Source organism: Melanerpes formicivorus, unplaced genomic scaffold (assembly GCF_026170545.1).
Source record: "Melanerpes formicivorus ecotype bairdi unplaced genomic scaffold, bMelFor1.0.p_v2 SCAF_54, whole genome shotgun sequence".
NCBI classification, from domain to species: Eukaryota; Metazoa; Chordata; class Aves; order Piciformes; family Picidae; genus Melanerpes; species Melanerpes formicivorus.
In genome coordinates this window covers 1,928,846-1,934,891 of record NW_027142406.1, presented here as the reverse complement: position 1 = coordinate 1,934,891, position 6,046 = coordinate 1,928,846, and positions in this window count along the sequence as shown.

Below are 6,046 nucleotides of genomic sequence, written 5' to 3'. Positions count from 1 at the left end.
ACAGCTACATCCAGCCTGGACTTACAAACCTCCAGGGATGAGGCTTCCACCACCTCCCTGGGCAACCTGTGCCAGTCTCTCACCACCCTCATGGGGAACAACTTCTTCCTAACATCCAATCTGAATCTACCCATTTCTAGTTTTGCTCCATTCCCCCCAGTCCCATCACTTCCTGACACCCTACAAAGTCCCTCCCCAGCTTTCTTGTAGCCCCCTTCAGATATTGGAAGGCCACAAGAAGGTCTCCTCAGAGCCTTCTCTTTTCCAGACTGAACAACCCCAACTCTCTCAGCCTATCCTCATATCCTCTTCCCCATGGCCCTTCTCTGGACATGCTTCAGTTATGGAGAATAGAATAGAATTAACCAGGTTGGAAGAGACCTTTGAGATCATCAAGTCCAACCTATCACCAAGTGCCTCATGCAGTCTCCTTCTAAACACCTCCAGGGATGGTGACTCCACCACCTCCCTGGGCAGCACATTCCAATGGCCAATCTCTCTTGCTGGGAAGAACTTCTTCCTAACATCCAGCCTATACCTCCCCTGGCACAGCTTGAGACTGTGTCCTCTTGTTCTGGTGCTGGTTGCCTGGGAGAAGAGACCAACCCCCACCTGGTTGGAAGAGACCTTTGAGATCACTGTGCTGGAAATACAGCTTTTCTCTGTAAAAGTTCCTTAGAGCAAGTTGTTGCTTAGCTCATGAGCAGTAAAATACTTGGAAGGTGTTGCTAATCAGTTTCTGCCTTGGCTTTCAAACCAAGCATGTCTCTGAGCTTTAGCAAGTGCACAAGTGAAGAACATTGTGGTTTGGGACTATGTGGCCTGGAACCTGTCCTTTCCAACATCAAGAGCAGAGGCTACCACCTAGCAGGACCCTAAGGTATTGTAGTATCAGTCAGGGTTGGAAGGGACCACAAGGATCATCTAGTTCCAAGCCCCCTGCCAGATGAGGCCAGAGCCTCATCCAGCCTGGGCTTAAACACCTCCAGGGACAGGGCCCCAACCACCTCCCTGGGCAACCCATTCCAGTGCTTCACCACTCTCATGGGGAAGAACTTCCTCCTCACCTCCAGCCTGAATCTCCCCACCTCCAGCTTCATTCCATTCCCCTTAGTCCTATCACTACCTGATTTCCTGAGAAGTCCCTCCCCAAAGGTCTCAGGTAAAACTCCCTGATGAAGTTCTTCTCTGAGGTTTGTTTTCTGCCCTGAGCAGAAGTGTGAAAGAAAATACCAACCAAAAATCACAGAAGCACAGAACATTAGGGGTTGGAAGGGACCACAAATGAGCATCCAGTCCAAAGCCCTTGCCAGAGCAGAATGGTACAAGCTGTTGGCTGTGGTGATGAGCATCAATCAATCATGTAGAGAAGTTCCTATGTGTCATCTGAGCTCTGGTGATTATTCTTGTGTGCTGTGGGTCATGCACACGGGATTTAACACATGTCTGTAAATAAATATCTGAGGGCTGGGTGTAAGAGGGAAGGGACAGGCTCTGCTCAGTTGCACCCTGTGATAGGACAAGGGGTAATGGGTATAAACTACAGCACAGGAGGTTCCACCCCAGCATGAGGAGGAACTTCTTCACTGTGAGGCTCCCAGAGCACTGGAACAGGCTGCCCAGAGAGGTTGTGGAGCCTCCTCTGGAGACTTTCCAGCCCCATCTGGATGTGTTCCTGTGTGACCTGTGCTGGATTCTATGGCCCTGCTCTGGCAGGGGGCTTGGAATTGATGGTCTTTGGAGGTCCCTTCCAACCCCTAACATCCTGCGTGTGATCCTGTGTGTGACACATGTAATTGGCTGAAATGCTGTCAGAGCAAGTGGAGCTGCCACAAGGAAACCCAAGGCTCTCTTGGACTGAGTCTGGCCACAGAGAGGGATAATGGGAAGGGCTTCTTTAAATACATCAATAGAAAAAGGAGGAAGAGGAAAAAGGGAAGTCCACTGTTAAATGATGTGGGAGACAGGGTGACAGAGGGTGCAGAGGTGCTGGCATTACTGAATGCCTTCTTTGCCTCAGTCTTTACTGCTAAGACCTCAGGAATCTCAGACACTGGAGGTAAGAGAGCAAAACTGGAGGGGGGAAGATTCTCCACTGGTCAGTTTGGATTGGTTAGAGATCACTTGGATGAACTAAACCCACACTCACCCAGTCTGGAAGGGATCTTTAAAGGTCATCTAGTCCAATTCTCCTACAGTGAGCCCAGATAGGGTGCATCCATGAGTGCTGAGAGAGCTGGGTGACGAAAATACCACACAGATCATGTAGAACTGGAGAGGTCCCTGAGGACTGGAAGAGGGCTAAATGTCACTCCAGTCTTCAAAGAGAGCAAGGAGGAAGACTCAGGCAACTACAGACCAGTCAGCCTCACTTCCATCCCTGGGAAGGTGGTGGAGCAGCTCATTCTGGAGGCCACCTCTAACCACATGTGAGGGGAAACTCAAGAGGGGTGGAATATCTTAGAATCATAGAACCAATAAGGTTGGAAGAGACCTCAAGGATCATCAAGTCCAGAAAGGATCTGGAGGTGCTGGAACATGTCCAGAGAAGGGCCACGAGGATGATCAGAGGGCTGGAGCTCCTCTCCTATGAGGACAGACTGAGGGAGTTGGGGCTGTTCAGTCTGGAGAAGAGAAGGCTCTGAGGAGATCTTCTTGTGGCCTTCCAGTATCTGAAGGGGGCTACAAGAAAGCTGGGGAGGGACTTTGTAGGGTGTCAGGGAGTGATAGGACTGGGGGGAATGGAACAAAACTAGGAATGGGTAGATTCAGATTGGATGTTAGGAAGAAGTTGTTCCCCATGAGGGTGGTGAAAGACTGGCACAGGTTGCCCAGGGAGGTGGTGGAAGCCTCCTGCCTGGAGGTGTTTGCAGCCAGGCTGGATGTGGCTGTGGGCAACCTGCTGTAGTGTGAGGTGTCCCTGCCCATGGCAGGGGGGTTGGAACTGGATGATCTTTGAGGTCCCTTCCAACCCTAACAGTTCTGTGGTTCTAGGATCTCTGCTGGGTATCGCTCAGAGCGGTTTTAGAGGGAAGCACAGGGCTGCTGTTTCCCTTTCTTCCCACGAGAGGGCAGTGTTAGAGCAGGTAGCGGCAGTGGTCTCTCGGCGGTCTGAGCGCCGCTGCTCTCTGCAGCCTGGCTCCTGCTCCGCCTTTGCAATTTCTCCCCTCTGTTCTTGCCTGCACACAGCTTTTCCCTTGCAGGATTATTCCTTGGTGGGGATTAGCGCTTTCTACAACAGTTCCAATGCCCTGTTCTTCCTTATACTCAGAGGTGTCTGCCAGCCCCAAGGAGCCTGCTCTGGGCAGTGCTCGGTTTCATAGAATCATAGAATGAATAAGGTTGGAAAAGACCTCAAAGATCATCAAGTCCAACCTGTCACCCAACACCTCATGATAACTAAACCATAGCACCAATCCCCTCTTGAACACCTCCAGGGATGGTGACTCCACCACCTCCCTGGGCAGCACATTCCAATGGCTGATAACTCTCTCTGGGAAGAACTTTCCCCTCACCTTACATCTAAACCTCCCCTGGTGCAGCTTGAGGCTGTGTCCTCTTGTTCTGGTGCTGGTTGTCTGTCAGAAGAGATGAACCCCCTCCTGGCTACAACCTCCCTTAGGGTAGTTGTAGACAGCAGTAAGGTCTCCCAAACGCTGTGGTTTCCCAGCTCTGTGGTTTCCACTGCAGAGGGTATGAATCACAGAATCGTCAGGGCTGGAAGGGACCTCAAGGATCATCCAGTTCCAATCCCACTCCACCAGATCAGGCTGCCAGAGCCGCATTCCAGCCTGGCCTTAAAAAGTAATCCCTAGGTTTGGCAACAATGCCACTGACTTCAGTTAGTATGGGACTTGGGCTCAGTGTTTCCTTGCTACCTGTTGAGGGTGCTGAGTGTGCAACCCCAGCAGTTCTGCATCTCAGAACCTGCTTCCCCGTCCTCCTTCCTTGTGTATCACCAGCAATCAGGATCAGTCTTTGATCCTGGGAGTGAACAGAATGGTGCTGATCTTCTAGGCATGCTTTATGTACCCTCTCCTGTTCAGCCCTGTTGGGTTTGCTCCAACCATGCAGAAGATTTTCCTATGACCAGGGAAGTATTTTGTGGGTACTTCTAAACAAATGTTGATTACTTTGAATGCTTTAAAATACCCAGTATTTAAATACTCTTGTACTTCACTGGCACTGCTAAGGTATTCCAGTGGATAATAAGGTATAGAAAGGTCTGGGGGTGCTGAAGCATGTCCAGAGAAGGGTCACAAGGATGGTCAGAGGGCTGGAGCTCCTCTGCTATGGGGACAAGCTGAGAGAGTTGGGGCTGTTCAGTCTGGAGAAGAGAAGGCTCCAAGGAGACCTTATTGTGGCCTTCCAGTATCTGAAGGGGGCTGCAAGAAAGCTGGGGAGGGACTTTGTAGGGTGTCAGGGAGTGATAGGACTGAGGGGAATGGATCCAGGCTAGAGGAGGGGAGATTTAGATTAGACATTAGAAAGAAGTTCTTCCCCATGAGGGTGGTGGTTGCCCAGGGAGGTGGTGGAAGCCTCATCCCTGGGGGTTTGTAAGTCCAGGCTGGATGTGGCTGTGGGCAACCTGCTGTAGTGTGAGGTGTCCCTGCCCATGGCAGGGGGTTGGAACTGGCTGATCCTTGAGGTCCCTCCCAACCCTGACAATTCTGTGATGCTGTGTTTTGTGATTTCCCCAGCACATGTACTCTACAAGGTGCCCTTTGTTGCCTCAGATTCTCTCTTTTTGTTCTTATTGGCTCTGAAGTGAGCCTTGTAATACAATCAGCACACTATTTCAGCTATGGTCTGAGCAGTTTACAGCCAGCAGGTTCTACTTTGCTGTGTGGTGGTGTGGGAGCCCTGACCTGCCCTACATTTTCCCCCTAGCCTTTCCCACAGTGGTCAGTCTGATGGCAGCTGTTTGCTTCTTCTGACACTCTTTGCTGCCTGTCACAAGAGAATCTGCTGTGTTCTTGCTGCCTTAGGTTTTTTTTTGCTTTCCCAAGCTGAATCTCATTACGGATGAGAGAAAGCTAAGGGAAGCTTTATTGCTCTCTACAACTCCCAGAAAGGAGGTTGGAGTGAGGCTGGTGTTGGTCTCTTCTCCCAAGTAATGAGCAATAGGATGAGACAAAATGGGTGTAAGCTGTGCCAGGGGAGGTTTAGGTTGGACATGAGGAAAAAATGCTTTAGTGAGAGAGTGCTGAGGGGTTGGAAATGGCTGCTCAGGGAGGTGGTGGTGGTGCCATCCCTGGAGGTGTTCAAGAATCATAGAATCATAGAATCAATAAGGTTGGAAAAGACCTTCGAGATCATCAAGCCCAACCTATCACCCGACACCATCTAATCAACTCAACCATGGCACCAAGCACCCCAGCCAGTCTCTTCTTAAACACCTCCAGGGATGCTGACTCCACCACCTCCCTGGGCAGCACATTCCAATGGCCAATCTCTTTTGCTGGGAAGAACTTCTTCCTAACCTCCAGCCAAAACCTCCCCTGGCACAGCCTGAGACTGTGTCCTCTTGTTCTGGTGCTGGTTATCTGGGAGAAGAGACCAACCCCCACCTGGCTACGACCTCCCTTCAGGTAGTTGTAGACAGCAAGAAGGTCACCCCTGAGTCTCCTCTTCTCCAGGCTAAGCAACCCCAGCTCCCTCAGCCTCTCCTCACAGGTCTGTGCTCCAGACCCCTCCCCAGCCTTGTTGCCCTTCTCTGGACACGTTCAAGTGCCTCAATGTCCTTCTTAAATTGAGGAGCCCAGAGCTGGACACAGGACTCAAGGTGTGGCCTAACCAGTGCTGAGCACAGGGTACAATGACTTCCCTGCTCCTGCTGGCCACACTCTTCCTGATGCAGGCCAGGATGCCATTGGCCTGCCTGGCCACCTGGGCACACTGCTGGCTCAAAAGTAGGCTGTAGATGTGGTGCTGCAGGAGATAGCTGAGTGGTCATGGCAGTGGGGTTGTGGTTGGACTTGATCTTCGAGATCTTTTCCAACTTTTGTGATTCTCCATAATTTTGTTGTTGTTGTATGTAGTCCTG